Below are 27356 nucleotides of genomic sequence, written 5' to 3' on the forward strand. Positions count from 1 at the left end.
TAGCACGAGATATATCGGCATTCCCGATATATTTCACAAGAGCCTCCCTATAAGAGATGGAAACGATACCTGTAACGCCAACGCAATTTCAGCACGTTTGTGGGACAGATATTTCAAAAGTGATGTCATAGACTCAGGATTTCTGACAGGTAGATACGACTTCCCTACGTCTCAGCTTAAATTTCGAAATTTCAACAAGTGAATAATAAAAGAAGTTAAAATCATCTTTTTTAAATAACTACAAGGCAATATGAATTTGAGTTTGTCGTTCAAATGTCCGCCTCTTCGTATAGTACACGTGAACAGACCGAATTGCGTCATCTTTCACAGGCTATCGTGGGAAAAAATCCGTTCCACCTATAACAAACGAAACAGGCGGTATAGCGCTCGCAGCGAAATGGAAGTATCGCGCGATAGCATACATGCGCTCGTGCTACTGCTGGTTGAGTATCCGTGCGATCGCCGCATTGAGCCAGAATACAACACGAATATATTTGATTGCTTCTTTCGTGGAAAAAAACCGTCACGACAAACTTCATTGGGACGACCGCACACAGTGCAGTGCATTAATTCTTTTCTTTTTCTTTACGACACGTCGTGTGTGAAGTGTTCTGTATTCGTAGTTTGCTAAGAACCAGTCATATGGCAGTTACTAAACTTGCCTGGCTTTGAAGGCACTTAAAGAAACGTTCAAGAGGGCGCCCGTGCGCTGCTTTTTTTTTAGCGCCGCCAGCGAAAATATGAGGAGCGCGCGGTGTTATCCCTACCACGTCAGCGGCGCGCTTCCGGATGATGGTGCCCCTGTATGTCCTCTCGCTCAATAGTCTAAAAAAGAACGCCTGATAGATATTTGAACAAAAACCACCTAGCGAATGAGCTCATGCTTCCCATGATGTAACGCGCAATGACATTTATACTGCGAAAGTTTTGCATCATGCATCCTCTCTGCGAGATGCAGGGTTCATTCTATTCACATGTGCACCCCCTGGAACTGCAATGCGCCAGAACCATTCTCTTTTCAGTATCATCTTTCTCAATTTGCCATCGCCGCCAGCGATACAACGCGATGACGCTCAGCTAACCACACAAAACTAACGCGCCTTTGCCAAAGAATAGGTCAACACATCGAAACGTGAGCGAGCTTGTCAAATAAATTTACCTAGTTTATCCTTTTTTATTACTTATCGTGTGCCAACTTCGAAATTTTTCATTCGTTTCAACAACTGAAAACTGGCACTCATAATCACTATTTCTGAAAATTCTGACAAGCAAGGGTACAGCTTTTAACGCGATGGCTAATTAAGGGCCCCGTGTCACATAAAATCCAGTGTCGGTGTCTTGCGTCGAACGTCGCTAATCGAAAAATCATTCCGAACCAAAACCACTCAAGCCCCCCGCGTGGCGCAGCAGTAACTGAATTCCTCAAAGCAAGAGGTCGCGTTTCTACCAGAAAGCTCGCCTTCGTGCATAGCGTTCGCCGCCAGCGTTTGCTGGTAAACATTACGGTTACATAAGCTGCAGTTGCCGGGAAGCGTGAGAAGTAGTCAGGGATCTTCGAATGCTATCGCGTTTCACTCTTAAAGCTATTACGACTTTGAGGTGGTCCCGTAGCGCTCGTCGCCCGTTTCGTGACAGAGCGTTGGTAGCGAAGACTCCGAATCAGGAGTCGGTGAGAATAACGAAAGGGATTTTATACGCTATATACAGGTCATTATACAGGACAAGTTCGGATCGGCACGGGGGCCGAGAGCTAACAGCAAACGCGACTGTTCCCGCTCGGTGACGTCCGTTGAGACTCCAACGCGTAACACATCTCACTCCACTCGAGATCGGCACTCGGCTCCCGGTGGGTCGGTGGATCCGGTTCTCCAGGCGGCGGCGTCGGGGCTTATAAAGCCCCGAGAAACGATTGTTACTCAAACGGCCCAATACAAAGCCAGCACTCGACGGTCGTCCGAGAGGTCCAACCAGCGACCGCGCTGGCCACCCGCTTCAAAGTTGCCGTGCGCGGTGACCTCCAGAGAAAAGGAAATACGGCGCCGGGCTGTCTAGCACTTTGTTGCACGTTTGAACATGTCGCTTGCCGATGCTTCTCCTCAGGACTCCGCTGCCTGACGGCTCAATATCTTGACTTGTCAAGGGAGACTTTAGGGCGCTGCGCCTTTCGGCGCAGCCCCGGGTTTGTCCAAAGGGCGTTCGCAGGATAAATTCTGCATCTTGTAGATTCGGATTCCGGGCTGGTGGTAATGGCACAACAAGGCCAAATTACACGTACGCTTGCCGGTGCGTGAAAGCTCGCGCCCGCGCGCCTTGCGTTTGCCGCGTCTCGCGAGTAATGGCGGTTTGAACCTACAAGACGCGTGCCAGCGCGCGCCCACTTGGCTCTACTTGGCTCATATTTTCATCTTGATAGACATCGTTTCGTATTTTGTGAGGCAGCCAGAGCACCGATATTTGTCTGGAGAAGATGGGCAGCTTCAGAGTAGCGTCTGTCGCCTTACGTAGATCAAACGCAAGCACATTTGCGGGACGTTTTGGTGTGCGTCCCTTCAAGACTTTTACTTCAACGCACGGGAACGCAAACGCAAGGAAGCTTTATTGAGCGTGATGTTAAAGACTAAATTAATTTCGCTCAAAGGGAAAAATGCAACAGCCATGGAACTTTCCCTTTCCTGATCCAGTGACAGAGCATGATGCAACAAGTACGTAATGACAAGCTTCGCAAGCGCCGGCACAGAAATATCTTTACGCCGTAATTTGCGCAGGCTTCATTCACAGCTTGTTGCTCTGATCTCTGCGAGTGTTTACGGTCATAACAGTGCTGGACAGTATCGAAGATACATGTACTTTAGAGACTATCTTAGACACTGTGCATATCCTGAATCTGTATCATGATACGTCTGGCAAGAAGTGTATCAGTATCTGTATTTCCGATATATAAGGTAATGTATCGTGTATCTTAAGATACCAGATACTGCTATTGCAACATCACCTTAAGATACCAGATACTGCTATTGCAACATCACCGTGCGAAAATATAAACGTTGGCTGAACTCCGCCTTTCAGACTGATGCAGCTGCCACTAAGCCACTTGAATAAAATTGTAGGCAGCGACATTCGTTTATCTTTCCGAGGAGCCCTTCCGCGATGGCAAGCGATGGGGCCTGCGCGTCCCTGTTGGCGGAGCAGAGTCACGTGGTGGCGCTCGCGCTGTCTCGAGAAAAACAAGCGCGCGAACGTCTGCGCGCAGCATGTTTTCTTGCTTTTTTTTTTTGTTTCTTTTTACAAAACTCCACAGCGGGATTTGCGCCATCGTGCTGGGGCTTCTTATTGACGTTCTTGTAATTAGATGGCGACCCTCTAGCTGATCGGCAAGCAGAGCAGAGACTTCCATCTATTACAAAAGCCATAAGCAAAAAACCGCTGACCTCGCAGCGTATACAGAGCTTTCATGTCAAGCAGCTAAAGCAACCCCAGTAAACTGTTTCGGAATGAAAATATTTTACTTTGAGGAAGAAATAGAAAAAATGAGATACTAAGAAACATTTCATTCAAATGAAACATGGTTGGTCAGAGTTCAAGAAATTTCCAAGGAAACATTTTTGTGCATGCGCGTTTGCTGCTGCATTATATAGATCTATGGTAAGAAATTTGCGAATGTATCGACGTATCTTAAGATACAAATGGGAAATATCATATCGGATACAATAATTTCTGTGGTATCTTGAATCTGTATCTGAAGTACTTCTTGCCGGAGTATCTTGTATCGTATCATGATACAATTACAAAGTATCTTTGCCCATGGCCCTGGGTCATAATCACGTTGTGAGATCACAGTCCCCAAAAAATGTTCTCCCTTATTTTCTCGGGCATCACAGTATGGACATGAGCGGAAACACCATATTACTGCATCTTTGGTAAACATTTGTTAGTCCACAACATGGGTGAAATCGCGCTTGAGGAACTGTTCCTAAAAGCGTCCTTCGCCCACAAGTGTTGTCCGCTGCTGCTCTTGTCAGCTGAGAACAATGCTGCTTTAAGCCCCCTTATAATTCTGAACGAAGAAGTAAGCTTGCTTGTTGATTTTCTCTCAAGCACAAATACCGCCACTATTTGGTGCGGACTCCGCTTATTTGCGATTGGAGATGAGCTTCCGCTAACCACGCGGCTCACGTTTTTGTCGTAAAAGCTTCAACCTATCTTAACTTGCAAACACGCAATAACTGAGACCTGTATCTCCTCATTGCACAAACTGACGGCTACAGATGACAGTTTTTCACTCTGCGTGCTTTATTTGTTGCGTGCCGTCTGCTACGAGTACCAGACGACATGCGCCGCTGCAGAGGACAGTTGTACCAGAGCCAGCGCCACTTGTGCGTCATGATGCGGAGAAGTGGCGAACTACATTCCAGGCGGGTCGGTCATATATGTCTTTCTCGACGGGTCGGTCAGCACCATAGAGTTTCTAAATAGTCGGCACACCTACTCCTCTAGACACCATAACCCTATTGTTGCTATGTGAACGCGTCTCGTTAGGCCTACAGGCGCCGGAACTGCATAACTATCTTACCAAGTGGATGCGCCATGAGCTCATAACTAACGTTTCAGGTGAGTTTAGAGAAAGCGAAAGTTCATTTCAATAGTTCCTGGCGATCAACGCGAGTGAGAACGTAGTCATTACGAGAATTCACGCGAAAGCGGGAGTCATGGATGCCGCCATGTTGGACAACGCTATTTCTTCGCGTGCTTAAACATTAGATATGTGTCCGCGCCGCGCTTCAACGCGTACGATGTCCTGCACCATCTGCGCATGCGTGAGGCGCGAGCTTTCGATTGCCGGCACGCATACGCGTAGCTCGGCCTTTAAAGGCGACGCTTAAGCGTCATCCCAATTTTCATTTGCAAGTTTCAACGGAAAGCCAAGGAAACAGTTTTAATACACGGTTCAGGTTGGCTGCATACACAACAGCACACAAGCGTAACGGGTACGTCTCTGCTGCATGCAAGTTCTCTTTACGTTTGGTTCGATTCCCGCCACAAACGATGCTTTCTCTTTCTTTGTGTGTGGGGGGGGAAAGGGGGGGAGGGGTTATACCAGTCAGGGATGCGGTTTACTGCCTGATAGCAGAGGCCTTGCCCACCGTTTTGGTGTACTGCATTTTTGTCACCAGGAGCTACACTAGTGATAATTACTCGCGACGTAGATACTCGCCCCTCGAGCACAGAAGGGACGGAAGTTGACCTTCCGGCCTAAAGTGACCGCTACTAAAAGATCGCCGTTTGAATTCCCCATCGTTTTATTATCGGCTGCAATGAAAGCGAAGCTCCGTTCCGAAGGCTTCTGGACTTCGTTTTTCAGAATGCAATTGACGGTTTCACTCATCACAAAACATTTTAACGATCACAAAAGCGCGGTCACCTTGAACTGTGTGAGCACGGGGACTTCATGCTGGACGCGGATCTCGATGCCGACCGTGAGGCCCGTCAGTAGAACGTCCATGTGCCCCTCTAGCTCGAGCACCGAAATGGGTCTGAAGTGATACATGCTTTTGATGAAAAGGCTGCCGAACGTGAGCTGCCCCTCGATGGTCACGGTGTAGGCGTTGCGTAACCGGAGCACAGTATCCGCGGACCGACGCAGTTGGCTCAGGCCTTCCACGGACACATTGAAGATGCGGCCGCGGTCCATGACCACTTCGTCCAGGGTCAGCGGGTCCAAGGCGGCTGACACGCTCGGATCGCGTGCCAACCTCTCCACAATCAGGTCCAGCAGGCTGTTCGCCAACCACACGTCGCGGCGGTACGCTCGCTCCAGAACGCGCTGGTCCAGCTCTGGCCTCCGCACGAGCACATGCGCAAAGTAGCCGAGCCAGCCCCGTTAACAGCCCCGCTAGCGATCCTAACACTCCAGCGCAATGCGACAGAAGGCTAGCAACACATATGAGACTTGGCACGATCAAACCAGTGCTGTGTCCACCGAAGTTGCGCACAGCCCCGATGGTAAGCTTGCGCACAGCAACGAGAGTGTAAAAATGATCTGGTACTGGTATCCGCAGTCATTTCATCAGTGCTTCATGGTGACCAAATGTGCCGTTTATATTTCATATGCGTACAATATTTAGTATTTTAATAGTGACACAGTTTGTAAGCTAGCTGTAAGAGTAGAGAGCCACTTATTGCAACAGCTGAACTACTAGGTGCTCGATTATGGCATGACGCCATTTCTTTTGTTTATCGCTTTGCATCACCAGAACATAGCGCGTTGAGCACCTCTGATAATGGTACCATTGCTCCCTAAAGTCATCGCACTGCTGCTAAAACGTGTCCACACACTATTCCAGCTACTATGTTGCTGCGACGTAATTGTATTATCCGTAAAACTATACAATCAATCTTCTAAGATCGTACCATCGCCTTTTGGGCGTTGCTATGTGCCCTCTGCCCAATCGTGTTCACGTATAGTAGAGCCGCCTGGTACAATACTACACGACGCATTTTTGAATATGATGCAACGCACAAAATACACAATATTACCACATTTTGGTGGACGCAAGCACTTTGGCCCAACAAAGCCGCGCCGTATCGCTCATTTCCCGGTTCGTCTGTTTCCCTTCTCAGGTAGTGATGTAATGTTCTATGTTGTTCCGATGCCCCCTAAGCATGTCAGGAAATCTGTCGCGAATAGGCGGTGTCCATCAGCGTCGCAAGTGTTACAGAAGAGTACTTACTCGTGGCTTCCACAAAGGAACATAATATGCTTAGCCAAATAAGGCATTTCTGCATGGTTCAGTGAGCGACGCTCTTCAAAGCTTGTTCCTTTCAAGCACATTCAGGAGGCATGCGGACATCGATCAACAAACCCGTGTCGGTGCTAGAAGCTCGTCGTCTTCCTTTGGGTGCCATGTATCGTGTGTCGTCCTCTTTCGTATCGGACACAAGGCACGCGCCAGTCCTTGGCAGAAAGCCGCAACAAAAGTCACTTTGTCCCACCTGTAACCTACAAAGTGATGCCTAGAACGCATGAAAATGAACCAACAGAGAATCCGGTATGGAATCTCTTTGTAGCTTCGCAATATTCTCGTGTGGAATGCAATTTTTCCTTTCATGAAACTTTCTCCACCTTGCGGAATGAGCAAGGTTGACGCAAGAATTCTGTAAACGCCCAGCACTATTATGTTCTATATCTTTCTGTCAACGCACTCGACGCATATGATGATGATGATGCTACTTTAAAACATGACACGTACCCACAGTAGGGGATACGAGGGTCGTTTGATAAGTATGGTAAAAATAAAAGATATGGCGCTACAATTCTGTTTTCTTCTAGGTGACGCGCGAGAAGTACCGTTCATATGACGACAGAACTTGTTTACGCGGGTACCAACAGTTAGTAAACTTCTGACAGCCATTGGCACTGAGCTGTGTGGTGATTTCCGCCAGAATGGAAAAAGTTGAATTTCGAGCAGTGATCACACACTTTTATTTAAAACACTGGACAGCTGCCCAAATTAAAGCCGAGTTGATCGAAGTTCATGGAGACGCTGCAGTATCACTGAAGACCATTTACTACTGGATAAATGAATCGCTGATGATATTGCCTTGCTTAGTAACTCAGGAGACCAATTGCAATGCATGCTCACTGACCTGGAGAGGCAAAGCAGAAGGGTGGGTCTGAAAATTAATCTGCAGAAAACTAAAGTATTGTTTAACAGTCTCGGAAGAGAACAGCAGTTTACGATAGGTAGCGAAGCACTGGCAGTGGTAAGGGAATACATCTACTTAGGGCAGGTAGTGACCACGGATCCGGATCATGAGACTGAAATAACCAGAAGAATTAGAATGGGCTGGGGTGCGTTTGGCAGGCATTCTCAAATCATGAACAGCAGATTGCCACTATCCCTCAAAAGGAAAGTGTATAACAGCTGTGTGTTACCAGTACTCACATATGGGGCAGAAACCTGGAGGCTTACGAAAAGGGTTCTGCTGAAATTGAGGACGACGCAACGAGCTATGGAAAGAAGAATGATGGGTGTAACGTTAAGGGATAAGAAAAGAGCAGATTGGGTGAGGCAACAAACGCGGGTAAACGACATCTTAGTTGAAATCAAGAAAAAAAAATGGGCATGGGCAGGACATGTAATGAGGAGGGAAGATAACCGATGGTCATTAAGGGTTACGGACTGGATTCCAAGGGAAGGGAAGCGTAGCAGGGGGCGGCAGAAAGTTAGGTGGGCGGATGAAATTAAGACGTTTGCAGGGACAACATGGCCACAATTAGTACATGACCGGGGTAGTTGGAGAAGTATGGGAGAGGCCTTTGCCCTGCAGTGGGCGTAACTAGGCTGATGATGATGATGATGATGATGAAATGAATTCAAACGTGGCCGAACTTCGACGCAAGATGAAGCACGTCCTGGATGTTCAGTGGAGATCACCACGCCAGAAATGGTATCGAAAATTTACGGAATTGTCATGGAAGACCTCCGAGTGAAGGTACGTGAGATAGCTGAAACTGTAGGCATTTCGGCAGAGATAGTTCACAATATTCTTCCAGAGAAATTACAGATGAAGAAAGTCTGTGCACGTTGGGTGCCGCGACTGCTGACGATCGACCAAAGGCGCATGAGGGCAGACATCTCGAAGCAGCGTTTATCGGTGCTTGATTGCAATCCGCAGGATGATTGCAATCCGCAGGACTTTTGGCGTCGATTTGTGACAGTAGACGAGACGTGGATACATGATTACACTCCAGAGTGCTAACAGCAGTCAAAGCAATGGGCTGGGCCTGATGAAGGTGCTCCAAAAAAGGCCCGCCACAAACGATGCTTTCTCTTTCTTTGTGTGTGTGTGGGGGGGGGGAGGGGGTAAGGGGGGGAGGGGCTATACCAGTCAGGGATGCGGTTCAGCCCGAAAGGTGATGGCGACTGTATTTTAAGATTCGCGAATCTTTGTAGACTACTTACAAAATAGCAAAACGATAACAGGACCACATTATGCAACACTCCTAGATCAACTGAAAAAGAAAGGAATTGCGCGCTAAACGACCTGGGTTGGTACGGAAAAAACTCCTCTTTCACCAGGACAATGCTCCGCCCAACAGATCGCTTGTTGAATAATGGCCAAATTGCACGAGTTAGGCTTCGAAGTTGTGCCTCATCCACCCCATTCTCCCGATTTGACCCCATGCGGCTTTTTCCTTTTATCAAACCGGAATAATTGACTGGGTAGAAAGAAATTTTCTTCAAATGGAGATCTTATCTCAATGGTAAATTAGTACTTCAAGGGCCTCGAGCCATCCTTTCTTTCTGAGGGGATAAACATTTGGAGCACCGCCGGAAGAAGTGTGTAAAGATGGAAGGGAATTTTGTTGATAAATAAAATATTGTTTTTTGCAAACATGGCATCTTTAATTGCTTTTTACCACACTTATCAAACGACCCTCGTAGGTCAAGAATCAGGTGGTCGTACGCATAGTTTATAACTTCAGAAAAATGAACATGAAGAGGTGCAATGCGAATGAAAGAGTGTTGTGTAATTGAAAAGAGATGAATGGGTGGTTATATTTTAAAAGAAAGAAAAGATTTATTGAACAATATTTAGAATAGAAGAAGTTTAGAAAAGTTATAACAGGAATAGTGAAGAAAGTAAGAATTAGCATGCATGGTATACGTTTTGCTGCCTGAATGAAATCACACAGGCGTGAATCACGTCTCTGTGGGAAAAATCCAGTACCGAGGCCCCAAAAGAGAGTAATATAATCCAGCACTTATTTCAAGCCAATTTTACTAGGTGGCGTTCAAGAAGTATTTTTCTTTGTATTATAAACCAGCTACAAATAAAGAAGAATAATGATCAATACATTATATTTTCTGGCAGAACTGGCATAAGGGCGATATCGCCAGACCAGAAATGAACTTGGTTAAAACACGTTGGCGGGCTAGTTGGTTAGAATCCACGGTAGTGTGTATAAGCGCGACTGGACGAGGACGAAGAAAGAAACATACACAGACACAGCGCTTCACTTTCAACTATAGATTTTATTTTCGCACGCATCGATAAATATATACCGTGCGAGCGGAAACAAACGTAACAGCAAAAAAGAACATTGAGTGGTGCATTTCGTTGAACCGAACACGTGTGCAAGGCAAGGGAAAAAAACATGTACTACAATGGTCACAAAGATAAACCAAGGAATCGTATCTCCTTTTCTGATAGTGACACCGAAGGCTTGCTTACGCACTTTTGCTCTAATTTTGCTATCTCGTAAGACAACCTCATCCGCATTATACATGCTTTTGTTCTCTGCCACCTTTCATACTCGGCGGCCATGCATAATTGGCATGTTGCAAAGAAGAACAAGCTCAATTCACTCATCAGAAAGGTCTTTAAGCTCGCCCTCGGCTTACCTGCAAGCACTCACACCGAAAACCTGTTGAAGCTCGGAGTCCACAACACGATCGAAGAAATTATCGAGGCACAAGAGTACTCACAGCTGCTCAGGCTATCCGGCACCCCGACGGGCCGCAAGTTACTCGGCGAGATGGGCCTCAATCCTGTCGACCAGTGCCCCGACGCCGTGCGGATTCCCAGCGACATCAGGTCTCACCTGCACATCGCGCCCCTTCCCCGCAATATGCACCCCGCAAACAACGTCGGCAGACGTCGGGCCAGGGGTACAGCTCTACTCGAGCATGTCCGCAATAACCACATTGAGGCAAGCTTCGTGGATGCCGCGGCATATGTCCAACAAGAGGCATTCGCCGTCTCCATCTTAGACTCCAGTTCAAGGCTCACTTGCTGCGCTACGGTACGCACTTCGAGGCCCGTGGTAGCCGAACAGGTTGCAATCGCGCTGGCTGTGCTCGATGGTCGCAGAGAGGCAATATATAGTGATTCCAAGGCAGCCATTAAGGCCTACCAAACCGGTATGGTCTCCCCCCAGGCCCTCCGCATTCTCCAAAGCGCCAAAAGTATCTCTCCGCATTCTCTCATTTGGTTTCCCGCTCACTTGGGGTCGATTGAGGGTTCTCCCTCTAACCCTAACGAGGGCGCACACGAGGCCGCGCGAGGACTCACTGAGTCGCCCAGCAGTCGCCCAGCCCCGCGGGGAACCCTTGCTTACGTTTAATGAGATCACCACGCACTACTATCTGTCACGACGGGTCTTCCCCCTCCCGCACCCCGCCTTATGTAGGGCGCGGGCGGTTACCCTTCGACTTCTACAAGCCCGTGCATACCCTAACCTCGCGGTTCTTCATGCCATATACCCTGAAAGGTATCCCAGTGCGGACTGCCCTGCCTGTGGACTAAGGGCAACATTGGACCATGTGTTGTGGGAGTGTGAAGCCATCGGCTCCTCCTTCAGCGAGGATAGGTGGGCTGCGCTCTTGGGCAGCCCCGAACTCAACGACCAAACCCTGGCCGTCCAGAGTGCCCGCGATCGGGCCGTCAAGCTGGGCTTGGCGGTCCCTACGTGGGACTAGCCGGATGGCGCGGGGTCTTCCCTGCGTCTTCTCTGGACCAAAATAAAGTTACTTCACTCACTCACTCACTTGTAGGCCTCTACAATCTCCCTCGTCATCCGGCTATGAGCCTTATACAAAATGGAAGTACTTTCAAACATGGGCTTGCAGGAACAATCTCGGCAGTGAATACCCAAATGACCCGAGATTACCTTAGTGACGTTATATTGATGCTCTTTTAATCTCTCGTTGATGCATCTGCCGGTTTGACCAATATACGTTCTTCCGCATGAAAGTGGGATGGCATAGACAACGTTATGAGTACAGGCTACAAATTGTTTGCGATGTTGGGTAGAACATGAGTGCCTTTTGTTATTCTCTGTGTTAACCTGTTTACATAGCTTCTGTAGACGCTCAGGGGCAGAGAAAACCACGTCTACTCCCGATTTCGCCGCTATTCTTCCGAGGTTATGTGAAATGCAATGAATGCTGCGGTACCATACATTCATTGCATTTCACATAATCTCAGAAGAATAGCGGCGAAATCGGGAGTAGACGTGGTTTGCACAGGTGCACCGAAATGAGTGATGCCAAGGCAGCTGTGCTAGCAGTAGGGATTAAAACACACATAAGAGCCCACGGTACTAAGAATGCGGCTACTCTACCACAGAGAGCAGGTGCACGCTATTAGCGCCTAGTATTGTGATAACGGTCATGGTAGAGCGGTAGCACTATGCTAAAACCCTCAGCTTCAAATGAGCAATGCGCTGAGCGTGCCATCAACAGTTTATTGAACAAAACAACTTCAGCTCTTCTTTATCTCTTTCCCTTACTCTATCAACTCCCTCTTAGACGATGGCAAAAACAGCAACCAGCAGAAAAAAAGAAAGTAAAAAAGAAGAAAGAAAGGGGGGGGCTGCTTAACATCTTGGTGCACTCTTCACGAGACATCGGTGGCATGGACGCTGCGAGTCCACTCAAAGCAATGTTCATCTTTTAGCTCATGACAGACGGTACTACTGCCTAGCAGGCCACTAAAGTCCGTAGGGTCCACAATAACAACCACCTAACGCGTGTCTCGCCACAGCATGCATTTCCTCGAGGGATTCATGTTTGACCCGACGGGGCACCTGAATGTCTCTTGGAACTGCCGGTTGTTCCACAAGGGTACGTTTGTCAAGAAAGCCGCCACAGTGCTGTCCGTAGTGTTGTCCGCTGATGACTCCTCGCAAAAGCTGAGTGCGTAGTATACAAAGAAGAGATGGAAGTTGCTGTAAGTCTGGAATGTCTCGAAGCGCACGTCGAGGCGTTTCTCTTCTTGAAACAGGTCCATGGCAGGCTTGATAGCGGCAGTGTACTGGAGCAGCTCAAGCGCCCCCAGATTCCGCACGCCGTATTGCTGGAAACACAGCTCAGTCACTGCAAGAAAAGAGCTCGACATGTCTGGCCACCAGACACGGCTGGCGGCGGCTCCTACGTTGCCTCCGCTGGCCACGTTGTTCATCAGCAGCTGAAGCAAGCACCGCACAATCCGCACGCCGGAGTTTGACAGCTGTAGGCTTTGGTCGGCGTCGTAGGTAAGTAGCGTGAAATTGAACAACAAAACTGGAACGTACACTGTATTACCGTCAAAGGTGCAGTCGTGGTCGAACGCCGACCCCTGCCAACGATCAGCTTCGTCCCGGCGCAAGTTCTCGGTGAAGCTATGACTGTGTAAAGTGTAAAAAGAACGCAGGCTCTGACCACGGACGACGCGTGGTAGGGCAGTCACGTAGCTTTCAAGCTTTTCGTGGTTGTTCAGCCAGTTAGGTCGGAAGAGACGAAAACGAGTGCTGTTGAGTAAGGTCTGGGCTCGCGCACGTGAATCACGGTCGAGTATTGCAAGCTTGGAGAGGCTTCGGACAAGCTGAAGGCGTAGCGATTCCAACAGCCGTTGCACCATGTCGAGAGCAAAATGTGTCTTGAAGGCAAGTTTGCTGGCGTGTAAGAACAAGTCGGGCAATGCTCGCTCTGCCGACCGCAGGCAGAGCTTCCAGCGAGGCAACGAAGGCCTGGGCCTACCGTAGAGATGGTGAACGAGCGTGTGGACTAAGGGTCTGCCCGATGAAGGTGCATATGCAGCCACTTCAATCATGAGGCGAGTGCCGAGATAATTCATGACAATATACTGCTCTGTATTGCGCAACAAGGTGATGAGTGCATCGAAGAAAGTAGGTGACTGAATGAGCAACTCTGTGTGCCCACCGGAATAAAGGGAGGAGTCACTGTTAAGGAACAATTCAACTAAGAAAGTGGAGAGCTCCGGCTGAGTCTTCAGAGGCTTTATGCGACGGGTCGGCAGTCCTACCAAGACGGTGTAGCTGTACACGAGCATTTCAAGGCGCGACGCAAACGCAGCCACTTCGAGCGAGTACACTGTGGGATTCCGCTGCTTTTTTAGGGCAGTTATGCAAGCGAATGCTGTTCTGTTGTAGAACTGCGTTACCTGCGACTGATCGCTGCCCTTTGGTGCCATCATAGTGGGCAGGCCAGCGCTCAAGATGCCCGCGTCACCTTTTGTCGGGTGCACAGTTGCCCGCATACTGAGCAGGGCCTCAGCACCAGTCATCTTCAGTACCCTTGCGGCGATCTTCCACAGCGAAGTACTGTTGCGGGGCGTAGAGCTAAAGGGAAAACCCTCAAGGCTGACCAGCCAGAGCAGCTCCAGCATCGGATTCCAGTCGTCCAGGTCCAGCTGGCGTGTGTTCATGCACTCATAAAAGAGTGCCTTGAGTGGAGCCAGTTTCTCAGGAAAACTACTGCGCTGGAGGAGTCCGTGCACGCTCTGTTCCAGTTGGTGATTTAGCTCGTCTGAGGCTGCCACCGCCGTGTCAGTTTTGGCAGCATCACCGCCACCTTTCCAGCGACTGCACACGAAACGATGAAAATCTTCGCAGGGATCCAAATCCCAAGACAAGAGCCCTTTGAGATAAGTGCCATCACGCTTGCATGCTGGCGTTGAACAAGTGTCGTAATCCTCCTTGACTGCGTCTTGACCGAGGAAGCTTTCGTTTTTCGCAACCAGCAATGACCTGGACACGCGTGCCGTAATAGACTGCGGCTGCGTTGTGAAGACTTTGCTATGCAAAAGCGGTGCTACGACGCTCGCCATTAAAGCCAAAGCAACAAGCAGAACACCAGGGCACACTACTGCATTTTTCTTTAGAATAACTATGCGTTTGAAAGGCTGCTGCTGTTCCACCGCTGGTGATTCATTCAATGGCGTAGCGGTGGTTTCTTGTTTTTCGGAGTCGGGAGGAATATAGTCTTGGCTTCCAGGTTGAGCGGGCACTTGCGCTTGCTGTAGGCTTTTACTTCTCCCAGGAGCTGCGCGGTATGCACTAAGTCCCGAAGCCTTAAGCATCTTAAGCAAGTGCCTGCCGTCTCGAGTGCTCCCAGCGGGAAACGAACGCTCCAGGAGAGTGAACTTCGATCCCTTAGAATATCGCGTGTGGTCATAACTCAGTGACCGCATACCGTTTTGATTTACCTCTTGTGGAACCCTGTTACGGCTGCTAGGAGGCCGTAAGTTCTTGCACAGACCACCTTTGCGCATTTCATGGTATATGTATGTTCTAACAGGAGGTAAATTAACATCACATTCGCCCATAAGCGGCGACAAATGTTCGATTGCCTTCCGCAATGGCTGAAGTCCTTTTAGGCTGTTCTCTGAGCAGTCTCCAAACGCTCGATTTTCTTGTTTTTCAGGAACAGACATGTAACAGGCACGATTAACATGAACCGTTTCCAAGTTGTTACTCCTCAATTGTCGAGAGGAGAAAATAGGGGCTGTGCTTTCAGAATCGGCAAAATTCTGCACAGTGTCATCAGTTGATGAGTGAATACCACATTTTGATGAGGTACCGGTGTCGCATTTCGACAAACTTGTGGTCACGGCAAATCCACTTTTCTCGATTTTCACAGCAGGGACATCTAAAACAATACTTTGCGTGCCGTGACTCATAGATGATGACGCGCCGCGGTCAGTTATTTCGATCCACGCATCTTGAACATGTCGTCCCACAACATGCCCGCTTAGGGAAACAGAAAAAACTTCCAGTGGATTCGCTAGACGCAAGTCCACGCTTTCCGTTCGATCCCCAGAGGAATTCGTAGCACGAACAAGGTAGTCTGCCTCCCCTTCACCACTGCTGTTCCAGGTAGGTATTTTAACTCTAACGTCTGGAGCGGACGCCCTCGAGTAGGCAATGCCATCTTCATAACAGCGATTGGTGCGCGGTTTGCGATGCTCTGATACCGGCTCGTAGCCAGGATCAACATCAAAGGTACTGACCGCTTGCGCTGCGGCATCAGGGAAATCCGGCAGCCCGCATCCATACGAGCCAACTTTCTTCTCCTGTGATGTGCTGATTTTACCTGCCAGTGGTGCCGCCAGTCTCGAAGAACGAGGTCTCAACTCACTCGGCAGCGCCGAATGCTTGCCGTTTTGCTTTCCGGCAGCGATGAAAGACACGGTAGAACCAGATTGGATCTCGTCATTCGACGTCCTCCTGCGCTGCTTGCATGACCAGCGAACGTCGCGCTCGGCAGCGCCAGCGTCTCGAGACTCGTCGCCGGGTAGACTGCGGTGGCTTGCGAAATCGTCGGACTCGTTGTTTGCTGGCCGCGTGCTCTTAAAGCTCACCTTAGAGCGGTCGCAGAGAACTTTTCCGCGAGATGCGGACCGAAGAAGTACAGCCTCTTCTTCCGGTGTGTCTTTTGCATGGTCATCGTCGCGCGCCACTCGTTTCTGGCCCTCCTCTCCTTGTTGACGCCAAGTAAAATGACTCCGCAGGCTCTCGTCCTCGATGAGGCCCGCCAGCACACCAGCGGCAGTATTGCCCGTAGTAAGTCGGCGGACAACGCGTGGTCTGTGCAGCACGCTCGTGTCGTCCAAAAATAGTCTACGGCGCACCTTATCCAGCTTATAAAGCCGCGACATTGCCTCAATGTTAAAGTGAAGTGATAGTACGGCAGCACGAAGAGCGACGCACTGACCGTTTTCTTCTAATTCTTCTACAGGTAGAAAACAAGCTAAAAAGAAAAAAGAAAACTACACCGTTTTATCTACCAAAGCTACTGGGAGTGCATACGCAATCACGTAACTGTTTCTTTTTTCCTCAGTAGCCATTCTGTGCAACTTGTATGATAATATTCAAATATCTATATCGATTACTTGTTTTCTGGTGAATGCAGCCGTGTATTAAGTAGTACGACGAATTCAAAGAGTATACCCCATTAGTATTATTTAAATCACGAATTATGTACAATTAAGGAGCGGGAAGCTTATGCCGTATATCGCACTTACAGTCTCTGCTTCCTCGTCAATGTCATTTTGCTCTTCTACATGAGCTGCAACAGCCTGCCGACAAATACATACTGTTGTGCATGCACCGTAGAAGACAACGATAACAAAAAAATGCCACACTTTCGCCCGAAAGGCGAAGCATCGACTGCGATAGCAAATTAGCAGACAGCCATACGAAGTAAGCATAGTACCTTTATCGGCCGTATCAACTTATAAACATTCGCTTGCTAACTAAATTAACAAGCATAGTGTCAGCGCGCACAACAAACACGAACACATCACACTCGATGACCGCGGACACTCGCTGACACTCGCTCTCAAAACGCTGGCGTGAGGAAACGCGGCCGCAGCGAGCGAGGTGATATTCGTGCTGTCTATCGCTTCAACGCAAAGTGAGCGCCGAGAACGCAGCACCAGCTGCAGCCGGAGTTGAACGCCGCCTCCCTCACTTCCCTACCCCCGGCGCCCCGCAACGTTGGGTGCCTCGCGCGCCACGGGAAACCGGCGCGCTTCCTCTCCGCTTCCGTCCCTGTCGCGCGGGCGAGACTGAGCCACGATCATCGTCTCCTCTCGCACGCCTTCACTCAAACATACAGCGCAGGGCGCGCGGCGACGGTTATCACCCTTGGACTTTATACGGAACCTCACAGCGACGGCGAAGTGTGCTTGGAGTGTCCATATAATCGCTACGCTCTAAAAAAAGTTTACACCCATTGGGTCGTATCTTGCCACACAACGATAATCGTCATCTGTCTTGCCCGCATTTCCTTTCTTTAACGCTGCGAGCCCGGTACTTCCCAGTAACCAACGCCATGCGCGTTATCAGCACAACATAGCATTGCTGACAGGAAAGTAGCGGGCGCGGCGCTTTCAAGAAAGGAAACGCAAGCAAGGCAGATGACGATTATCGTTGTGTGGCAGATATAAACCCCAAAGGGTGTAAACTTTTTTTAGAGTGTAACGCAATAAAATGTGCATATAGTGACGCGTTTATAGTCCGACGTTTTCTGCGCGCGGGCGAGCGTCGCCTGCGGCCAGTCACGTTACGGCGCTTGCGCTGCGCCAGCCGAAATGCGCGTGACGTCGGCTGCTCTCTTCGGAGCATGCGCAGAATGATCCCCAACCCGCGCTCCGCTTTGAATGGCGGTCTGCGACCGTCGACGATACAGCGTGGGCGCCTTTAAAGCTCGCCCATTCCTGCGACGAGCGTCGGCGTTGTTATACCTCGTAGCCGAGCGAACGAGCGAAAGATGAAAGCGAACGCGATGCGCAGCGGGAGATGAAAGAGCGCGCGAGGAGGAAAGTGGAGGAGGCTACAGTGAAAGCACGAGGCGTCAAGCGGAGGAGCGGAGAGGAGACGGCCTGCGCATGCGCCGAGTTGGCGGCCACGGCAGCTGCAGCTGCGTGGGCGATCTCATCTGCGCTTCCCGGGGGGGGGGGGGGGAGGGGTTACGCGTGTCCGCCGTAGTAGTAGTAGTAGAAAACGTTTATTCACAAAAGAGAAAATAAATACGGAGAAAAGTGTACAGCGAGTGGAGTCTTCATTTCAAAACCCCAGTGACCTTGGCTGCTGCTCTCGCCTGGATTACCAGTCAGCGCTGGGTCGCTAGGTCTGAGCTGGACAGGGCGGCCTCCCACCGCTCCTCCGATTGTTGTTTGTACGTCTGGCGGTTTGGGGCCCGTACACCCCCACGTGACGTGGTAGGCAGTGGGCTGTTCGTTGCAACAGGGGCATGCGTTTTTGTAGTGTTCTAAGATGCTGTATTTGTGTAAGTTGGGGAAGGTGTTGGTCTCCAGTCACGCGCTTCCTGTACGTTTAGCCCCTTTAGCTGTCGTTGTTTGCGCAGGTGTTGAAGTCTCGCGCCGTAAGCCGCGGGGACGGGGAGGGTGGTTGTGGAATCGAGGATTGTGGCCGCTCGGTTTGTGTGACCTCGTTACCGTCCAGCCCTGCGTGCCCTGGGACCCACGTGATCTGGCGTTTGAGTGATGAATTTGTAGCCAGTGGATTAGTCGTGAATCTAGCTAATTTTTGAGGTATTCTGCCTGCTAGAAGGTGCCGACACGCCATTTGGGAGTCGTAGTTATCGGTTGGTCGCGTCCCCGTATTGAACAGCCAGCAAGATCGCCGCAGCTTCCGCTTCTGTGACTGTACAGTGCGGAATGGAGATGCTGGAGACTTCTGTGTAAGAAAAGTCCACAACCACGGCTGCTGCTACATTCGATGTACCCTGATATGGGGCAGCGTCAACGTAGACCGTCTTTGGGCTCCGTCCCACTGTGCGTTTGAGATAGTCCACTCGGGCGTTTTTTCTGCCTTCATTGTGGGTTTGAGACATACTTTTGTGGAGCCGAGCCACGTGTACTCTGGCCCGGTACGGTGTAGGAATGTTCGTGGATGACTGGATGGCGTCAATGTCCGCCGGGTAGCAGATGCGCTTGAGGATGTGTCGGCCTGTCGCTGTGGAAAGGAGGCGCTGTCTCTGGGACAGGAGGACCGCCTCTTGAGTCGTCCTCTGCTGTGGTCAGTCCACGGTACCAGCGTGTGTGAACCGGAATCACTGCTCCTGCAAGGGACGATGGCGAGCGGCTACGAGTAAGGCTCGAGGTGATGCTCCTTTGGCTGTTGTCGCCGCTGACACTGGTGGCACAATCTCGCCGCGACGAAGGGCCGCTCGGGTCGTTGGTAGAACTAAAGCGTGCGAAGCGTAGTGCCGCGCCGCGCAAAACGGGCTGTGCGGCGACGACGGCTACGATATGGCGCCAGAGTAACACGCGTCGTCTGTATGGAAACAAAGCGCGGTGGCGCGGTCGCTCCGTTTGCAATGTGCAGTACGAGACAGTGTTCGCGCCAACCAATATATTGCTAAATGAAAACACCTATGAGCTGCGCTCAAATTTCATATTAAGGAGTATCATAATCGTCGGTGAATTTTTGGTATTGTAAGAGAGGCAATTTACTAAGAGAAATCGAGTAGACTTTCTCTTTAGTGCCCCCTTTAAGCTTTTCATAAGCTGCACAATTTGTCACTTCAATAACAGCACACATAAGTATACCACGAAAAGCTTGTTTCGTTTGATTTCACTACCAAAATATGACTGCTGGTGCGCAGACAATTAAAAAAAAATCGAGAAATGTGCTCACCGCTGCTTCCTAAAAGGCTACATGACATCCGTTTGTAATTTAAGAGGAAGCTTTACCATGCAGGGATGGATCCAAGTGTCTACTTTGAGGAGGGGGGGGCAGTGTTGCGCAACTATACATCTGTAACCGAATGGCCATGACTTGTTCTCAGTTACATCCCTTAGTGCCTTTTTCGTCGACACCATGCAGACATGACCAGTTTGACAATTTATTGAGACTGGTGGGCATGGTCAAACCTCCTAATAACACTAAAATCTGCAAAGAGACAGAAGAGGGAAGTATAAATCGCACTTAAAGGGCAACTCCAGCTTTTTTTTTTGCCATACTAGGACATTATCATTTTCAAATGGCATTGACAGTCCTGTCACCGCTAAGGTGGTTCAATTTGCTTAGAAATTTATCAATAATTTTATATAACCGATACCAATAACGAGATACCGAAACGGGTAGCTGCTTCGTGTGACGTCACGATGAGTCGATGACGTCAAATCCTACACTACCATAATGTAAACATGCAGAACACGTGCTGAACATGCAGTACTCGTGGCACTAATGCCAAAGAAGCGAGGCTGATATCTCCTGACGCCACAGGGAGCTTTTACAGTTTCCGAACTAGACAGCGGCGATTTAAGCGACGATTTCAGTGACAGTGGCGGTGTAGTCTCTGACGTCACAAACAAAGGGTGGCCAGTAGAAAGTCATGAGTCGGGAACGCAATCAATCTTTAAAATTCATTTTCAGGAAAACTAAATGATTTGCAACCGTACAATGCGGCATAGATAATCAGAGTGCAAAAGAGAGCACATATTCTAAATTTTATTAAGATCAGTGGACATCAAAAAATCACCGGAGTTGCCCTTTCACCTCTTTACTACTGATAAAGAATGCAGATAAGAAACAAAAACATTTTCAACATTACATTTGAAATCGTTTCAGTAGCGCAGAGAAAAAAATCGTGAGATTTTCAAACGACGCATATGAGTGTCCACAAATGTGGACATTAGTTGGGAGCATGGTAAAAATTAAAAAATCTATTACCCTAGCAGGCACAAGGAAACATTGCATTTTATGCACAATTAAACTCGGGACTTTGCAATCTTTTTTAATGCATCGCATTGCTTCTTCAATTCTACAAAATTTTAGGAAGTGGTCAAAACCATTTTCTCGGATCGTCAGGCAGCTAGGCTGGTCTGGTCTCTGGAGCTGCTGGTCTACTTTCGTACCTTTATTCCCTGGTACCATTTCGATTTGGGTTACATCTGGTTGGTGTTTCGGCTACATCCTGCTTGAAAGCTAGGAGAGACCGCACCTCTTTGATGTAAATGTAAGCTGTTGCGCCGCGACGATACTCAACCCACGCATTGCAGACAGCAGTGTCGAGAACATGTGTGAGCATCCTAATGGCCCATTTTTTTGTGTTGACCTTCGTCCTAGTATGTGAAACATACCTGTCGATGAGGCCCATTCCCCTCATCGATTGATTATATTCCAATACACATCCCAGGTGCGGTACTAATGTGTTTTTTTTTTCTTTTTTTATCCTTCGACCAGCACTTTTTGAAGACACAGGATCTATTCCAACAGCACTGGAAAAGGAATTTACACATTTGTTTCCATTTGACCAGACACACATTCTGTTCAACAAACGGGGGAGGTCAATTCTCCACAGCTTACTTTGCTATTCATTGCAAAGGTTTACACCAGCAATCCTCAGTGCAGCTTGGATTTACTCTCCCAGGCATGAAATTTTTCTCTTGAAGTAAGCAATCAAAAATCCTCAATGCAGTAAAATATAGATTCGTGAAAATATGTGAATGATGCGGTTGTCTCCACGAGCTGTATTAAAACTCCTCAGCCTGTCTTTCATGTCGTCAGCAAGGACTGTACCTTTACCAGTGTATATAAAAAAAAAATCAAGTACTAACCCATCTGCGGAGGTTGAAACAAAATCCGTGGGGTAACAAGCTGCGAAACATGAAAAAAGATGCACCAAATCTACACACCCACAAGTTATGTCCACAAACGGGGGACCGAGTGCTCTATGTTCACAACTTAATTCTGTCCACAAATGTGGATGTGCTTTGAACACGCCTGACAAATGCGATTTTTGGCTTTCAGTGCGTTGGAACTTTGTTGAGTGATTCACAAAGGGCAGTGCCATAAGTTTTACCCGCTGTATTCCATATACAAGAAATATTAATTGCGAAAATTGGAAAAGCTTACGCGTTCGTCGCCGTGCGCTGCGAGAGTTGTTTTACATCAGCCGCTAAAGGTGACTTGTGCTGTCCTCTTTTGAAGCATGAGTAACGCACACTGTGCGACGAAATGCGTGAGTTTAAATGACACTGAACGGTTTCTAGATCCATTGATAATAAAAGGCGGCTCATACCACTACGGACTCCTAACATAGCAGTGCAGAGTAAGTTTACAAGAAGCCAACAAGCACTGACACCAACGACAACATAGGGGAAATTACTTGTGTTAATAAATGAAATAAAGAAACGATAAATTAATGGAAATGAAAGTGGATGAAAAAACAACTTGCCGCAGGTGGGGAACGATCCCACAACCTTCGCATTTTGCGTGCGGTGCTCTACCAATTGGCCTTGGGGTCAAGTGTTTGTAGGCATCTTGTAATACGACTAATAAAAATCGGGCCCCTCGGTTGACCCCCTTTCTTCTCGTTCAGTGCGGAGTGAGGGAGCATGTGTCTCTGAGTAAAAGAGGGAGAAGGAAAGGCTAGGAAGGCTGGGAAGGCTTAGGAGTAAAGATCAACGACGAATACTTCAACAACCTTTGGTTTGCCGATGACATTGTTCTATTCAGCAACAATGCAGACGAGTTGCAACAAATGACTGAGTACCTTAACAGGGAGAGTGTAAGAGTGGGGCTGAAGATTAATATGCAGAATACAAAGATAATGATAAATAACCTGGCAAGGGAACAAGAGTTCAAGATCACCAGTCAGCCTCTAGAGTCTGTAGAGGAGAACGTTTACCTAGGTCAACTAATCACAGGGAACCCGGACCACGAGAAGGCAATTCACAGAAGAATAAAAATGGGTTGGATCGCATATGGCAGACATCGTGAGCTCCTGACTGGGAGCTTACCGTTATATTAGAAAAGGAAAGTATACAATCAGTGCACTTTATCGGTGCTGACATACGGCGCAGAGACTTGGAGGCTGACAAAGAAGCTTGAGAACAAATTAAGGACCGCGCAAAGAGCGATGGAACGAATAATGCTAGGCATAACTTTAAGAGACGGAAAGAGAGCGGTTTGGATCAGAGAACAAACGGGTATAGACGATATTCTAATAGACATTAAGAGAAAAAAAATGGCGCTGGGCAGGTCTATAATGCGCAGACTAGATAACCTTTGGACCATTAGGGTGACAGAGTGGGTACCAAGAGAAGGGAAGTGCAGTAGAGGACGGCATGGACTAGATGATGCAATGAAATTAAGAAATTTGCGTGTGCTAGTTGGAATCTGTTGGCACAGGACAGGGGTAATTGGAGATCGCAGGGAGAGGCCTTCATCCTGCAGTGGACATGAATAGGCTGATGATGATGAAGGAAAGGCTCTCTCTTTGCTGCCACGCTGATGGCCCCGCTTATTTAAACGACCTTCTACTCTCTGAAGGGGAAAATTTAAGGTGGGGAGGAAGCGATTAGCTCGCTTGCACAAATGCTGCGGTTGCGTTAGCCAGTTTCACGCCTAACAAAAGACAGAAGTGAAGGGTGCTTTGCCTGCCGCGGACAGCGATGGCCACCACAGCGACTTTAAAAATTCCACGTGCCAAAATATCGTTGTCGAGGGAGGTGGAAGGGAGGGAGGGGCGATCGCCCAACAGCCCTCCCCCCCCCCCCCCCCCCCGTCCCCTGGATCCGCCACTGAGCTTTACTGGGGGCTCTTATCTAAATACATGGGAAAGGAGAAATTGCTTTTCTCGGCAACCACTGCACCAAATTTGACGAGTTTTGTTGCATTTAAAAGAAAATGTTAAAATCTAGCGCCTGTTGCAAGTGAATTTGTATTTAGAACGGTGATGTTTTTATAAAAGTTGTTGAAAATTCCAAAATTTCAGAAAACGAAACTGTGAAGTTTACAACTCTAGCTCAGCGATGAAAAGTGATATCACAAATCTGTACACGTTACTTAACAGTACCTCTAAAGGGGACAAATTTGATATATTAGTTTGTATCTTATTGAATATGTTACAGTATTGACAAGGACCTTGCAAAAGTACCGTTCACATATTGGTGTTATTAATGCTGTATTTGAAAGTGATGTGTAATAAATATTTTTGTGCTTTACATGTTTTAACAGGTGGAATTGACAGAACTGCAATATCTATTTTCAGTGCGAGTTACGAGCTTGTAAACTTCACGCTTCCTTTTTTTTTCTTTAACTTACCAATTTGTGGCAATTATTGTAAAATATTTAAAGGCCTTAGTAAATTTTTCTTCCTACAGTCATAGAATTTACCTTTCTCTTCTAAATGCAACAAATTTAATTAAAATGGGCCCTGAAGTTAGCCTCATTTCACCTTGTTTGTGCATTTGACATGTATTTAAATAGGTACGTGACATCGGAGTTGGCCCCAAGCTAAAGCTTGGGCACTCGAACACTTCTGTATTAAGGTCACCATTCTTCCACTAAAGACCAAAAAGAACAATGATAATTAACACATGGAAACCTAAGTTACCAGATGCAGAAACTTCAATATAGAAGCAGAATGAGTGCTACCCTATCCACATTTCACTCTCCCAGACACACAACGCTGCTATGGCCAATGGCAGCAGAGCAGCAGTGTTACACAGCGGAAGCTGGCACACCAATGTTGCAAAGCCTGCTCAGCTTGTTGGCGGCGCCGCTTCCGTGGTTACACTTTTCACAAGGTCTTGTCATGCTCAAGTATTCTTCAAACCAACATAATACCATGTAACAGACGCCTCATCCATGATGTTAAAACGCTATATGTATTTCATGGGGCACTTTGACAGTGATGTCAGCAGTGAGTGAGCCATGCCTAGATGAGTAATTCTGGCATTAGGATGCTATCCACTAGGGCAAAACAGGCACGAGTCAAGTTTTTGTACCAGATACTTCACAATAGCTACAAAATAGATCTGTCTAAGCATGTCATATTTTCAGTCGCGCCCAACTTGTATTAAGCATAAATACACATTAATAGAACACTCTTTCAAGAACGACTTGTTTGGGCAATTGTTTTTTCACTTATCACACAAATGGAATCGGTTAAATCCAGACGTCACGGACGCCAAAACATTGTCCACTTTCACCGCTAAGTTAGAAACTACAACTAACTTGTAGTACCATAGCCATTGCTGCATGCAACACTATCATTTGAACGCTAGTTCTGTCTGCATAGATGCCTGTACTTATACAATCTATTTCCTTATCCTAATATTTGCTGGCAGTAGGGGGTCAAATGTGTCCTGGTGCAAGAGATTGCTTGTGCTACTGCACGTCACTTTGTTCTTGTGCTACCACTTGTTTGCTTCTTTATTCCATTCCCATTTTTGTAACAGACTGCAATCCTATGCGTGGTTGTGGTTTGCTTTCTTTATTTCTCGGTATTATTTTGTGCTGTTTGCACATTGAGCATGATTGATATGGCGTTGATTCTCTTTGCTTGGCAAGCTGCTTGGCTTGCTTAGCAAACTGGTTGTAATCTTTCCTCGATGGTTGCGCTTCATTTCGTGTGCGTAGCATGCATGTTTCCGAAATATTAATTTTAATCTGTGTGTGTGATCTTTGCTTTAAATGCTCTGTCTAGAAGTTTCCTTTTTTTCCCTTTCTTAATTTTTTTGTTGTTCTTTGTTGTGTGTAGAATGCAGTTGATTGTACACTGTTAAAATTTATTACAATGTTGATGTCCTTCGCTTGAATAACTTAACCACCGCCACGGAAAGGCGGTGGTCCTGGGTTTGAGTCCCGGACAAGGACAAATTTTTCTTCAACTGCAAGGCTTTTCTTTCGAGGAACCCGTATGGGTTTCCTTTGTAGCAATTGCTACGACTGGATGGATGTCTGATTTTCTCTTTATTAATAACTGCTTAGAGCACCTTTATTGCTGTAATCCTACCCTGGTAGATGTGCTTCATTTTTCTTGTGTGTACATGCATGTGTGCACAGTGCACATGCCTTCAAAATGTCGATTATGTTTTCTTTAAAACAGGATTATCCCTTTGTAATGCCCACCTGCCATGCTCTCAAATGAGAGTGGCAGTGTTAAAAATAAATAAATAACACTTAATTACAGAGGCAAGTAGAAGATTCAAATTGCATTCACTGCTAAATTGCACGTCTGTGCAAAATTTCAGTGCTAACAAGCCGTCGCTCCATGTGGACGGTACTGGCAATGCAGCGATGCACTGGGTAAGTGTTCAAGAAATTATTCTGTGCATATCCAAGATTACATTTATCTGTAATGGCAAATTTTCAGCTGTCGGTCTGCCTCTCCATACCACTGCCAGCAACATTATTCTGCATTGAAATTGCTTCTCTATTATTTTGCCACTCCATGTGTATTTTCAGTCACCATGGTAAACAAGATTGATTCATGCAGATACCCAGCTATGCCAGGCTTTATACTATGGAAGCTGTTGATTTCGTGGCAAGTTCTACACATTCAGTTGAGTCAATTCCATACTTAATCTTACAAGCAGTCAAAAGATTTCATTAAATTCTTCAAAGCCCAAACCTTGAGCCCCTTCTTGCATCAGTACATTATCAGCACCTTGCATATTCATGGAATGTTTATTTTTGCTCATTCTGGCAAAGCAAAATAGTAATTCATAGTGCCCTTCAAAGGTGTAGAATTAACATGCATAAATCTTTATTTAAAAAACTGCTGGCTCTCCCGTAATCGAGTGTAGTTGTAAGCATGAAATAGCCACCGGCAAAGCATATTTGTTGGACATGCTACTAGCCACAATCTTAAAATGGGTGTAGTGCATGTACACAATGGCACGCCCCACCACACCACACCACACCACACCACACCATGCCATACTGTGCACTGGTCCACATGGACACTGCCCAGCTAGAGGAAGAAAACTGGCTGAAGGCAGCACGACAGGCAGCGAAAGACGCCAGGGAGACAGAGTACACTGCCCAGCTAGACGACGAAAAGCACCTGAAGGTGGCACCACGCAAAACCCGCGGCAAGGAACTCACAGACCACTGGTGTTCAAAATACCACAGGCAACCCTGTCTCAGTGCCAAAAGATGAGAATGAAGTATACGGTGCCCTGTATCTGCCTTTTGAACGTCGCTATTCGAAATGACAAATAAAGCTTCAGCATACTAGAAGTTACAGCTTGAGTGATTTTGTGAACAAACATTAGGAAGAAGTCGGAAGCAAGTTTTTTTGTAA

General features: G+C 47.6%; 1 long non-coding RNA gene across 2 annotated transcripts in view; it reads left to right on the plus strand.

The window, feature by feature from the left end:
- The window catches only part of LOC142560717 (uncharacterized), a 108780-nt gene that overhangs the window by 33787 nt on the left and 47637 nt on the right, over nt 1-27356 (plus strand). Inside the window, exon 1 of one of the 2 annotated variants that reach the window (XR_012823418.1) lies at nt 26300-26356. The exons of the other annotated variant lie outside the window; for it this stretch is intronic. This is a non-coding gene — a long non-coding RNA (uncharacterized LOC142560717). Of the gene's footprint in view, nt 1-26299; nt 26357-27356 lie in introns of those variants that run through there. 2 annotated transcript variants of the gene reach the window in all.

Source organism: Dermacentor variabilis, chromosome 1 (assembly GCF_050947875.1).
Source record: "Dermacentor variabilis isolate Ectoservices chromosome 1, ASM5094787v1, whole genome shotgun sequence".
Classification (NCBI taxonomy): domain Eukaryota; kingdom Metazoa; phylum Arthropoda; class Arachnida; order Ixodida; family Ixodidae; genus Dermacentor; species Dermacentor variabilis.